The sequence below is a fragment of the Equus caballus genome, chromosome 14, assembly GCF_041296265.1.
Source record: "Equus caballus isolate H_3958 breed thoroughbred chromosome 14, TB-T2T, whole genome shotgun sequence".
In the NCBI taxonomy this organism is placed as follows: Eukaryota; Metazoa; Chordata; class Mammalia; order Perissodactyla; family Equidae; genus Equus; species Equus caballus.
Genome location: NC_091697.1, coordinates 94,449,184 through 94,462,874, shown reverse-complemented (window position 1 = coordinate 94,462,874; position 13,691 = coordinate 94,449,184). Strand labels below are relative to the sequence as shown.

Below are 13,691 nucleotides of genomic sequence, written 5' to 3'. Positions count from 1 at the left end.
AGAGACCTGGGATATTACTCTTCGTTTAAAATATGCCACTCAATGACAAAGATTGCAATTCAGAGCTTTTATACTTAAATATAATAATGTAATGATAACATTTTTCCTAACTTGACAATAGTTTGTAATGGGGACAAGTCCATATTTCTATTTCAATAATATATTTTGAACCTTAGGTGAGATGGAAAACTGTTTTCATGGTAGTTAGGCAAAGAGATGCTCTTTTCCAGTGTTTACATCAATCAGGATGCACCGAGAAGAGAATAAAGCCCATATTATTTAAGTGGGCACCATCATTTGACGTTTAGTTTTCAGAATTAAAGAGACTAAATGTGATTTATACATGGAAAACAAAATTACTTTGTCAACATTGACCATTTTATGTTTTTTTCTTTACCTCTTGAATCTTTAAACAGCCCAAAATGTAATGATGATGTTGTATTAAGATGTTTCAGTTTTACAGTAACCCTGAGTTTTAAATCCTAGCATAAAGGCAGGCATCACATATTTTAGGCTGACAATTATGTTAGAACTTATTAGGTATGAATCGGAAATTGAAATTATAATTTGAAATTGAGAAAAGGAACATTCATTAAATACAGCTCCATACAATTCAGTTACAAAGAAATTAGGAAAATCTATTCACAGAAACATAAAAATAGTTCAAGCAATTTTTACTGAGAATTTTCTACATGCCAAACATCACGCTAAGCAATATTTATTGAGCATTCTACAAGTCAGTCATTTGTGCTAGGTCCTGCAGCTTCTGCTACATATATATCTCCCTTGTTCACCTCTCTTCCTCATGGCTGGAGAAAAAATAATCATTTAATTCTTTAATGCTTAAAAGGAATTCTCTTTATTTGAAACGAAATGCATTACTTGGCTAATAGCATTGTATTTTTAGTCATGTGTAATGATCTGAAATTGTACTTTTATCTAGACTTGGGTGAACTCAGTTTTTATTTCTTGACCAACTTTTTCTCTAGACTGAGCAAGAAAAATAACAGTAGATGTTAACCCAATCAAGATGAGGATGGAATGAGACCTACCATACTGGTTATTTCTTATCTTGTACTCAGTGGAAGCTGACTGTGGCATTACGTCCCTCCCCCTTCCATCTGGCCGCTGGCAGGCTCCCATCCTGCTGCAAGGCTTAGTTAAAATGCCAACTTCTTCTATGAAGCTTTCATTGTCACATTCAGATAAAACTCATTCCTCCCTCGTTGTCGTCCTCTAGAACTTTTACAAGTCTTTATTATGAGACTTATTCTAATATTACAAAGTTGGCTGTTTATAAGTCTGCCTCTCCTGCTGGCTTTGAGTTCCCAGAAGACCCCACCTCAGGCCTCACACAGACTCAGACCAGTGGACACTGAATGAACATTTGCTGAACGAGTCAATTATGAAATGGAAATACTCTATTTTAAAGTCTGAATGTCTCAATATAATTTCCTGCTAAAAGTAGATACTGTTTTTTCCTTGCTTTTTGACAATTTAATCTCTCAAAAATAAAGGGATTTTTAAAAATATATATATACATTTAACATGTTAGTGACAGGAATCTTGAGAGAAAGTAATGATACGTCTTGAAATCTGTAAGAGAAAAGCTAGAGAGCTACAGACTGTGTGGAGATCAATGTATGTGCACATATGCTTTAGTCTTCAAGAAAAAAATATTTTGTAAAGTTCAGAGAAAAGTCTTTATTCCTTACCCGGATGACTCATCATGAAGGATGGAAAAGTCTAAAGATAAAATTTAATTTTACAATCACAGGATACAGAGATAAAGGCAGAAAAGCTAAGAGTCCAAGATGAGTGCACTCGTTGAGCAAAAATTTATGGAACTTTCTAAGGAGTTCAGATTTTCAAAGAACACGTATTTGGCAAAGTACTTGATGAAATCCTCATCACGGTATTATAGATTTGAGACTGGCTGGTAGTAATTTAGATGATTTCAATATAAATTAATTGATCAGTGTTAAGTTTAAGGGAAGGTCTCTAGTAAGGGACCACAGAATTCAGTAACTTTCCTGTCCCAGGGAACATTTTTATCATTGGTTTAGATGAAGATGTAGAAAGCATGCTTCTCAGATCTGCATATAACATAACTCTGAGTGATAACCCAAAAGATGGCAGATTCTCTATGCACAGCTCCCTCTACAGACTAGAAAGCTGGGTCACAAACAACAAGATGAAGCAGAGGTAATTTTAAAGTCTTTGTTTGTATTTTTTAAAAAGTTACACAAGCTCAGGTTGGAGGAAAATTAATGTGATAGCTGATTTTGGAAAAAGAATCTAAAGTTATAGTGTTCCATGGAGGGAATTAACTATCCTAATGATCTTTTTGTTAGTCAGCACTAACTATCTTTGGTACCGTATTCAGTTCTGAGAATTACATCTTAAGAAGACACTGACAAAATTAGAGCATCTATAGGACGGCAAACAGGTTGAGGTAGGATCTAAGAACAACTGTGCATGAGAAAGCATTGAGGGAATCTGGAATGTTTAACCCAGAGAGTAGAGTTAAAAGTGAAATACCAAACACTTTCCAAGATCCGGCCTTCTGACGAGGCAGATGAGTTACTGTATTTTGTTCTGTAGAGCAGAATTAGAAAGGCTTGTTGAGAATCACAGGTTCAAAATAGGAGGAAACCTAGTGATGAGAAGTGTCCAAGAGTGGACCTAGTCTTATGAAGTAGGAAGCAGTTCATTCTGAACAAGTTCGAAGAGAGCTGTGCATCAAGGGAGGTGTAGAAGGTATTCCTGAATTAAGCAGGAAGTTGGACTAGAGGCCTTTAAGACATTTATTCCAGATTTTAGATGTTCGGATTCTATGTCTAGGTAGCACACACTTTTAGGTGAAGGAGAAGATTAAATGGTAATACAGACAAAAGAACCCACTTCTGCAGTGTCATTCTATAGAATATCTTCTATAGAATGTTTTGGTTACTCAATTTCATCAATATAGTATCGTAATCACCTCTAATTTCCATATTCCAAGAAATAAAATGGGTCACTTTCTTTTTGTAGTTAGAAGAGATACAAAAGACTGTAAAGAATGTAAGTAGACAATATTAAATTATGTTCAGTGCTGGAAATGCACAGAAAAATAATTATCCTGATTGATAAAATAGGAAATTCACATTATTAAAATATTTTTAAAGAAGCAGTATATACATCATTACTAGGGCAGTGTGGCATAGAAGCAAAAACATGGGACTTGAAAATCAAGTCTGAGTTCTGTCATTGATGAGCTGTGTGCCCCTGGGTAAATTATTTTAACTTTCCTGAACCCTAGTTTCTTCACTTATAAAATGGAAGTAATAATAGGCATCTTATAGAATTGTATGAGAGTCAAACTAAGGGACATAATAAAAATGTAAGTGACTTGTTGACTGTGAAACACTACTCGAGGTAGACAGTATCTTTTCTCTGATGCGACAGGCTCAGTCACTCCTTGTTACATACTGTAAAATACTGCTCTCCCATGACCTGCCAACCTGTGTTACCATTATTATGTCTAGATTAGAGTTTCTCTCTCAACTAGACCTCAAGCTTTCCTTGAGAGCCCAGAACATCTCCTATCCATCCCTGCAATCTAAAATCCCAGAACGATACTTGGCTAAATATTTGCTGGATGGATGAATGGATAGATGGATGGAGAAATTGTGCATTTTTTGGCAATCCAAAATGAATAACTAAAAATAAATTTCCATGCATACTCAAATGATGTTAATAGCAAGTTTACCATTGAGAGAAGAAAATTTCACATAGTTATTTTTCTTTTTATTCATGTTAACTTACAGTAAAAACAGACATTTGGTAAAACTGAATTGGAGAAAAATTGGACAGCGTCAAACTTTTTGTGTTGGGTTGTTGGTGAAACTGGAGCATATTTCTCATAATTGTTTTTAGATAAGAGTGTTGACTTTATTTGATAACTTTTTTCTTAGAAGTTCAAGGCCTTTACAATAAGTTATCTCACTATATTTGACAGTATCTCTTTGAAGTTTATTATTTGGCACACTTTATCATCCCCATTTCTCAGACGACACTGTAAACAAAGATATTAACTGCCCTATCCAAGGTTACAAAACTAGTCCCTGGATGAACTGGAAATAGTTCATCCTCTTCACGCAAAATTCATCCTTCTTTCCATTAGTCAGTGTTCCTTCCCTTTTTGGATAACTGTGCACTTCAGGGACTGCTGTCCGCACAGCACAGACCCGTCAAGCATTGACTGAGCAGTATACAGGTACAGCAGGGTCTGTCAGCAACTCTGATGAGTACAAGCAGAGTAGTGGATAACACATTATTAACGTAAGGACAGTTTTCTAGGTTAAAGTAAAAAAATAATTCTAATGATACTAAGCTGAGAAGAAGTCGGTTTCTAGGTTCTGACAATAAACCAAAGCTCCTTTTGTGTGGCCTCTGTAGCCAACTCTCTCCTCAGACCTCCAGCCATTCCCACTAAGGCCGGTGAGAACCACATGCATCCACTACTGGGCACACATCAGTTCTATATTTATGGATGTTTGTTTAAATTTCACAAAATGAGAAGCACTTCGGTTGGTAGCAAATACAGGTCTGTTTACAGCCAGGATAAAAAGGTGGGCCTCTGATTTACACACCGGCCATGTAAATAACAAGTTCTAAAAACAGAGGACAAGCCCTGTATCATTTCCTACAGGGTGGGGAATGAGGCTGACTACTGTGTATCGGAAAGGACATTAATATGAGTCTCCACGCCACATGCGGGCCTCCTCTACTCGCCCTCCCCATTCCTGCTCCATTCATAAAGTCACCTCAGGAGAACTTTCCTGCCATATTAACTGTGGGAGTCCTCGTACCTTACAGGAAAGAGTTCTGAATAAATGAAACAACGAGACCTTTGGGAACAGCAGCTACTCACATCTATGGGAATAAGTGGGGCCTAACTCTGAACGACTTCAGACGCATTACCAAGGGAAGCAACAATAATTTTATCTATGGGTCCACAATACTACTTCCTTCCACATACCAGAAGACTTTCAGCCTGATCTTAATTGAACTACTTAATGAGTCTGCTCAACGAGTGGAGAAATTTTTACCCTTTTCTTTAACGTATTAAGTAATATTAGTTTCTTTGTTTTAGAATGTATTTGGAACTAAGATACCAGCCAATTCGATTTTCACAGTTTTGAGGTTTTATCATTTTTTTGGTCCAAATAAAGTCATGATTAATACAACCATCATCCTATGAAAATATTTTAGATCCACTCCTCCTCGCCCCCAGCCTAGATAATCTCTCAGTTTCCTCCCGGTTAAGGTAACGGAGTCACTAATGAGGGACAAGATGGACAGTTCACAGACACAATGCACTCTCTAATCCAGAGCCACTAGGTCTTCCTATGTGTTTAAAGGGTTAGGGATGGAGTCAAGAGTCTGCAACGACAATCTCTAATTGAAAAAAAGGGAAATGCCCTCTTAAACGCTCTTTTTCTCCCCCTGGCTTGTTGCTGACAGTAAGTAATGGTACAACTGTTCTAAAGTATTCCTCTTCAATTTTATTTTGTTTAATTCAGTCTGTCATTAGGAAGGCTTGCAAGCTTCAGGCTTGGTGATTACTCTCGGTGGGAGGAAGTCATGCCACTGCAGACTTGTGTTCTAGACAAGCGCTCCTTTATACAATGACGGGGCCTGCCATGGTAAATGAAAGGCTCTTTAAAGAGCAGTGAGGGACTCTTTCAAGCAGACTGCTACCATGTGCTTGTAACCCTCCAGCATAACTTGCGAGGATGAGACAGCAGTGTGTTCTGCTGCAAAGAGGACTATTGTCCTCGTTAGCCTCAAGCAAATTGAGCCGCGTTTCGCTGCAGTGTAGCAGGACTTCCAAAGGGTTTTCAAGCAGTAGTTCCTAAAATTCTGAACACATAAAAGGATTAAAATAGGGGGCTTAGAGTCTGGAATTTAAACTCTATCCTCATCCTAAGTCAACACCCTGAGCCCTAAAATAAAACTTTAAATCTTCCGCATTGCACACTATTTTAAGGAAAAACAATAAACAATGAGTTAGATAACAATTACATAATTGAATGTATATTGATAAATTTGATTGTTTATTAACAAACTCAGAGTCTGTGCTTTAAAACTTAGGGTAGCTGATTTCTGATATATTTGTCCACATAAGGAAAAGGAAGAAGCATGACCTACAATTATTAAACTTATGAGGATTTAAAAGACTTCATTGCGGTCCATTTTTAAGCCTAAGAAAGGTTTGGATTTTAAAGAGAAGACTACAGCACAATACATCTCTAATTTTTTATATGTGCTGTTGAGGGCTGCTTGATTTGTTAAACGGCTGATTTACATTCTAAATCCAGTCTGTAGATGCAGTCACAAAAGAAATACCTCTGTTTCTCTACGCTTCGTATATACAAAATACATAATTTGAATCTGAAAAGAATCAAACAAACCAGATTAATATTTGGGGGGCAAAAACATGTTTACTAGTTTAACAAAGCCAAAATGTACCTAAGGTAAAGGTCAAAGACGACTTCATTCCCTGCTGAGCAAATGCTCAGGAAGCACATTTGTCTACGTTTCCTGTCATAACAGGAAGAGTGTAACTTCTTCCTTTCCACAATGGCTTCAGTTTTACCTCCTAACTCCAATATTTTCTCCCTCAGGGCCTTCCAAATCAATCCTTGCAAGACAGAAGGCAGGAGGCTGTGTCCGTTGTAGTTTCCAAACAGTTACATTTGTTGAAATGTTATTTAAATGTTAGAGATTTCTTAAGCTAAACTGTTCCAACTTAAAATTAAAAGTCAAATTTCCAAACGTTTAGAGTGGTTCTCTTATTCCTATTAGTGGTCCAACATATTCCAAAAGAAACACAAATACATATTCCGTATTATGGAATTTCATTGACTTCAATTTAATCATGTTATTTATTTATTTTTAACCAAAGCCATTATTCTCGGGGTGGGAGGGGAGTTTCCAAATGGTCTTCAATAAGAGCATGTTGGGATGTAAACTTTAAAAATATTTTCACCATAATAATTTTTGAAGGAGCTCATTTTGAATGAATAAAATTAGAATGTTAAAGGAAGTCTAGCTGCAAAGAACATGGCTTTTGAAACAATTAGCAACATGTTCTTTAATTTACAGTTTGGAAAAAACGTCTTGGTTTATGTGGTCTAAATAATGTTAATATTTTTGGTGTTGGTTTCTCAGTAATACATTGTCACATATAATTTGTGCATCTGCAAAGCAAAAGGTAACTTGTAGCAAACAGTATGGTGCGTGTACCCATTCAGAGGTGGAAGGTGCCACCCAACGTTAACTTTCTACACAAAATGATCATGATACAATAAACACAAACATTGGCATTTTTCTAAAACACAGTTTTAAGTGGAAATGTTCTGAGATACACAAATTAGAACTGAAAAGACAAAAAAATCTTGAAGCCCTCAGGTTCAAGAAGGAGCTTATTTCTTAACCTAGTGATAGAATTCTAGAGGAGAATAGTTATCTTTTTCCCTATGAAAATTTTGGTTTCTCTTGGATTTCCTATCAAAGGAAAGTTAATGAATAAGTTCGAGCAGTTGAGACACTATCTCTCTGGCATAAAGGAATAGATCTAGCTGATACAAATATAAAATGTCCCACACCATATGAGATGTATAGTAACCATCCGGAACACTGTCGCTATGATTCAACTGTCTAGTGGAGACATCATTTGTGAATTGTTTTCAAATTTCTAGGAATAGAACAGAAATGAATGGCCTGACGTCACATTGTTAAACTACATCTGAGAGCTCTGGCTACTGCTTTCTTTGATTTGGTAAGTCACGAAAGTACACTTTGTGTACTTTCCTTTCTGTTCTATCTTTTTGAGTCTCTTCAATCATCAGTAATTCTACTCTTTGAACAAAAACTTTTCCCCTTGGTGATTTTAAGATTAATCAAAGAAAGATTTAACTTATATTCATGAGGAGCCTTTAAGCAGGCATCCACAGGATACATCAATACATCCTATAATTCAATTCTGAGATGTACTACTGTGTCCTAATATGTTACTATGATACACCCTAATTTTATTTATATAAAGTGAGTTAAATAAAAATTTTAATACAAGTTTAGGGGAGGCGGTCAGCTGTCAAGAAATGATACTGAGGGAAAAAAGGCATAATCATCATCGTTACGAGGTATCTGCAGGTTTATTTTGGATTAGGGATAGAAAAACCAATACTTTTGCACGGATGTAACTTTTTATTCACTTGATTTGAAACAAGGTTCCAGATACTCATTGACTAACATGGATAACTCTTCCATCGTATTTGAAGTACAATTTCCTCTCAAGTAATACATACTTGCTCGATATGCATACAGGCAACTGCCAAGTCTGGAAGTTCTGTGTGTGATGACAAAAGAAAATGGTCTCCTTGGACTACTCTGTTCTTTAACTCACGGTTCAGAATTCGTTACAAAGTTACTGTCTTGAAGCAATTTATTTGTATTTGTAAATTATCCAGTTCCTCACATTTAAAGCGTGGATCTATCTCAATTTCAACAAATCTGGTATGAGGTTAGTAGGTTGTGACCCTCAAGTTTAAAACTCTATGGTAATTAGCCCTTTTACGTACTGATATTCTGAGCATCAACTTGAAGGAACGTTACAGTAAAAATTCCATTGAAATTTTAGCTAAAATTCCAAGAAGAATGTAAAATAGTGGAAACAGCAGAAAGTAAGGAGTAAAATTGGTTTCTTTTTAAGAGAGTCATTTGAGGAAATCAATACATCTCTTTTTTGGTTCAGTTTAGAAAATATCAGATTTAGTTTAAAAACATCAGTATGTAGAAACTGTCAGAGGCTGCATCTACACTCAACTTATTTCTCCAGAGTTTTTTTCCTAAGCCCATTTAAAATAATTTATAAATCATATGCAGAAACTGAGATAAGAACATAAGAGAAAATTCAGAAAATTTAACAGCTATGAACTCTGAATTCTTTTTATTCATAAGGGGATTCTCCTGTTCTATTAACAGGAGAATGTTGCTAATTGTCTTTAATTTGTGCTCCAGTTATTGCACTGATAATTACATGAAATTTTGTTTGCTGGCAAAAACTATTAGTGTGCCAGATCTGATGGAAGGAAAGAACTTAAAACATTTAAAAATCTTTTTCCCTTAACTGACTATATTAGACCCCAACTGTGTTATTCGGCAAATATTTTCCCCTTATAGTTATTCAAATATTCAAATGTCTTTTAATAACAAGTCACACAAATAAATTTGGGTTTACTTCTATCATTTCAAAGTGGGAGAGCTGAAAATTTTAAATACAAACGTACAAGTAAACAGGTTTAGGTTAAGCATGGCTAATTTTTATATATCTTTCTTCTTGATACAACAGATGTAACAGATTTCTAAGTATATTCTGTTTGTAAAAAAGAGTCATACAAAGGCAAAACTCAGTTAAAAATCTGGCTGTTTCAGGAACAAAGTAAATGTAGGAGGGTAAGATGATTGCCTAATTGCTGAAGGCACTTAACCGGTGAAAACAAAAAATGCAGATGAGAGATTCAAGTTGTAGTGTTAGAATAAGCCGGAAGCTGGAAGTGAGAAAAATGGTAATAAGTAGTTCAAAATAATTTGGTCAATAACACACATTTGAAAATAAGTCTCCCAACAGAGAACTTAGGAAAGTACTTTTCCCATCCTTGTCACAGCCCTGCAAATGTGTGATTTTCCTTCCTGTCCACAAGCCACCCTCTGCCATCAGCTGGCTCTTGCTCTGACACGATTCTCTCACCCCCTTGTTAGCTTTCGAAGGCTCCTTTGTGCTCCTGCCCTACTCGGTTCCACTTTTCCTTCCATCTCCCTGATACTCTTAAGGCAAACTCTCTTGAAATGAAGGTTCAGGTACCACTCTTTACTCTGCTACACAGCGCAGGAGTTGCTTTGATGGAAATCCCATTAATATTATAGCAAATGGTTCAAAGAGAGCGAGTCTTAATAGGTAGAGTTAACAGTACATTTACTGAGCACTCATTATATGGTAGGTGCTTCACATTTATCCCCTGATCTAATTATTTCGATGACCTAATGAGGTGGGTACTATTTTTCAATTCTCACTCTACTGATGAGGGAACTGGAGAGGCTCAAACAGGTGAAGTCACTTGCTGGAGGGTCATAGGTAGCAGACCTGGGACCAGGACTAGGTTTGTGTGTCTTTAAAAACCATGCTCTTCATCACTAGATTATTCTGGATGCAGTATGATGTAATTGGGAAAAGCAATGACATAAAACCATACTCTTAGCCATTGTATTATACAGGAAACAGCATGACATAATTGAGAAAAGCGTGTTTTGTTTTGTTTTTTAATGGGAAAGATTTGGTTTCAAATCTTGGCCACCTCCTACTGTTAACTATCTGACTTCAAGGCTTTGCATTGTCCAGGCCCTCCCAGCATCTAATCTTTTCTTTCATCTCTTTAAAGTCATACACACCAGACTCAAGTTCCACAGCTTTCCTGTGGCTCCTTAGCAAGCTCCTTCCTTTCTAAAGGCACTTTGCAAATACTGTTCCCTCTGGAATGTTGTCACCTGCCAAAGTCTGACTCTTCTTTTAGCTCCCATCGTTTAGCATTTCCTCAGAGAGGCCTTTCTTCGATCCCTAAGCTAAATAAAGCCCCTCCTGTTACTCTTTCCTAGTACTTTGATAGTTTCATTCATAGCACATACGAACAAAATTTTTATTATATATTTGCATGTCTGATTCATCCTACTAGGCCAGGGGTCCACAAACTATGCCCACAGGCCAAATCCAGCCTGTCCCCTATTTTTGTCAGTAAAGTTTTATTCAAACACAGACACGTTCATTCATTTACTCATTGCCCATAGCTGCTTTCACCACTAGGGCAGAGTCAAGTAGTTGAGAAAAAGCCCGTATGGTTCACAAGGCCAAAAATATTTGCTATCTGGCCCTTTACAGAAGAAGTTTGCTGACTTCTGTGGCAGACAATAAGCTGGATGAGATTCTTCTTGTTTACCACTGAGTACTTAATATTAGGCACACTGCAATCTAATGATATTTGTTGATTTAACAAATAAATAAATAAATATTTGGTTGTAAATGGGTTTAATAATGATTAAATGGAATAACATATATGGAATTCTTGGTACATGCAGCCAATTTTATTAAGCTATCTGAAAATTTCTGTAAGACAAATTGACAATTCACGATTTTATCCATTTTTACATATTAGCTTAAGAAATCCATCTTGTTTATGTTAGACATTGAGAAACAAGTAGTTTTCATATACTTGGAAACTCTGGAAAATTTTAAAAAATAAAACTAGCTGTTACCTTTTGTCCTCCTCTAAACTATTTTATGTATCCAACTGCAGTTTCTGAATTTTAGCTGTTCCCTATTTCCATTATGAAAGATCAAGCAAGGACAAAATTCAATTTAAACAGTTAGCTGCTCTGTTTTCCAACAGTTTTATTTCTTAGTGATATACAACTTATCACATCAGCTCTGTAATATTTCATTTCACACTTTCAGTCACTCTTTCTTATTCTGTAAAAACACACCTTGTTCTCTGTATAGCCAAATAAACACCTGCCCTAGCAGAGCAGGCTTTTACTACTTTTAAGAAAAGATGACAGTGAACCATTGTGTGAGGTTCTGTTAGGGAGTCTACAGTGGGGGAAGCTTCAAAACAGGCAAAGGAGTTAAGATTTTCTTTGTGACATGTGAACACACAGTTTAAAGGAAGCCCAGGTAAGGGGAGTCTCCGCACTTGGTGTGATATGCTGGTGTATATTTGCTGGTGTGGACTATCAGAAGTGACTTACATCTTTTAGGCCCTCTCCGAATGGCTCTATGACCACTCTCCTAGTAGGCGAGAGGCACGCATGACAACCATTTATAAGTAAGATGGCTGTTTAAGATTGTCAATAGCCATCCAAAATAATCACTGAAATATATAGCAAAACACGGCAGTTTTCAATTTCATTAATTCCATGTAGGAGTATTGAATTAAAGGGCCTACTCTACCTAAAGACTGAGAAAAAACTAAATAGATCCTAAATCCTATAAGATAAAAAAAATCAAGGAATTCATCTTTAGGATTAAAATAATAAGATAAATTGAGCTAAATTTAAATCATTTTTCTTCTCGTAAAGTTATTATGACTTCTAACATGGGTGAGAGTAACAGCAATTGTAGATGCAACTCTATTTAGATTAAGAAAAGATATTCAATTATTAGCTCAAAAGTATGGTGTTAAAATTCTTGTATCCCTGTGTGAGTTTTATGTTCCTTTATAAAGCATAACGAAAACTCATGACTTCAACCCGCAAAAATTTTCTTCTCTCTTTATAAGGAAAAGGAAGATACAATGAATTTCATGAACCTAAAAGTTACCTGGTATCATTAATGAAGTGTAGATGCTAATTCATATAATTTTTGACTGCACCCAAAATAGATTCTAGTCCAAATCACAGGGTCTAAACAGTCAATCGTACATGACGTTCAATATTTCAGTCTTAATTTCAATTTCAAGCTATAAACCAATTAAAAAATACTGTGGTTTTATCTTGACAGAATTATTGCTTTTTGGCTTGACCCATAGCAATAAACAATGTGTAGGAAAACACTGAAGGAATCCATCATAAATCTCAGCATTATTCATCCTTTAGCTCAGTTTTCAGACAAAAATAGTTCAAGTCATATGTACCTTAAATATAACAATTTAAGGGAGTCTAAACATGAAAATCTAAAAAGTTTCTTTACTTCCTAATGGTATATTGGCTTTGACTGCATAAACAATTACTTCTATTCGTTACAGTTTACACCCGTAGCAACATAAAGTTTTAAACCACGAATCAGTTGTAGTCTCACTTGCAGGTCCAAGAAGATAGAAAAGGACAATAGAGGAGGGAGGGTGTCTTTATTTGGGGGATATTACAGTCTAGGGGCATCTCCAAGGATGTCCTCTTAGCTTTCCCCACTATAAATGGGCAATAGGCAAAACGCTCTTCTTTCCCACGGTCCAGGAATGCCTGTTTTGTAGGTTCCACTATCCATTTGCAATGGTTGGGATCTGGCAGTACTGTAAATTCTCCCAGGAACCGTTATTGGATACTTAACATTAGAACGCATACAAACCACCCAGCTATCCTTACATGGTCTAACTAAATCTACTCTCTCCAAGAGTGAAGAAAAATACAGTCAAATCACAGACATTGATGATATGCAGGTCTTTGTTGAATAGAGCATTTGGACGTATAACGCCTTTAGAATAGATTAAATGTATCAAACAAATACTATCATTGGTGTTCTAGAAAAAACATTATAACATCATCTGCCTCAATATTTAGAAAATTCAGGGTTTAAAGAAAACGGTGTGAATTAACTAATAGTTCTTTCCTATGAGTTTTAAGTTACTAATATTTTGTGTGAATGTTTTCTTTGTTGTTGTTTAGCACAATGTTAAATATTTTGGATGTATTTCAAAGTCTCTGATTATGAACAGAATGAAAGCCATTTTTATACAGGATATTTAGCCTACATTATAAACCTTTCAATGGATGACCACAAAAGGTCTCGTTCCCATGAATATAAGAATATCTTTGTTTGATGATGCGTGCAATGTAGCAATGTTATGCTTATTAACTCTTAATTATTAAGCTATTCA

General features: G+C 35.8%; 1 protein-coding gene across 50 annotated transcripts in view; it reads right to left on the bottom strand.

Moving 5' to 3' along the window:
* Positions 1 to 13,691, bottom strand: part of MEF2C (myocyte enhancer factor 2C) — a 166,214-nt gene that overhangs the window by 79,428 nt on the left and 73,095 nt on the right. The gene's annotated exons all lie outside the window — the stretch shown is intronic.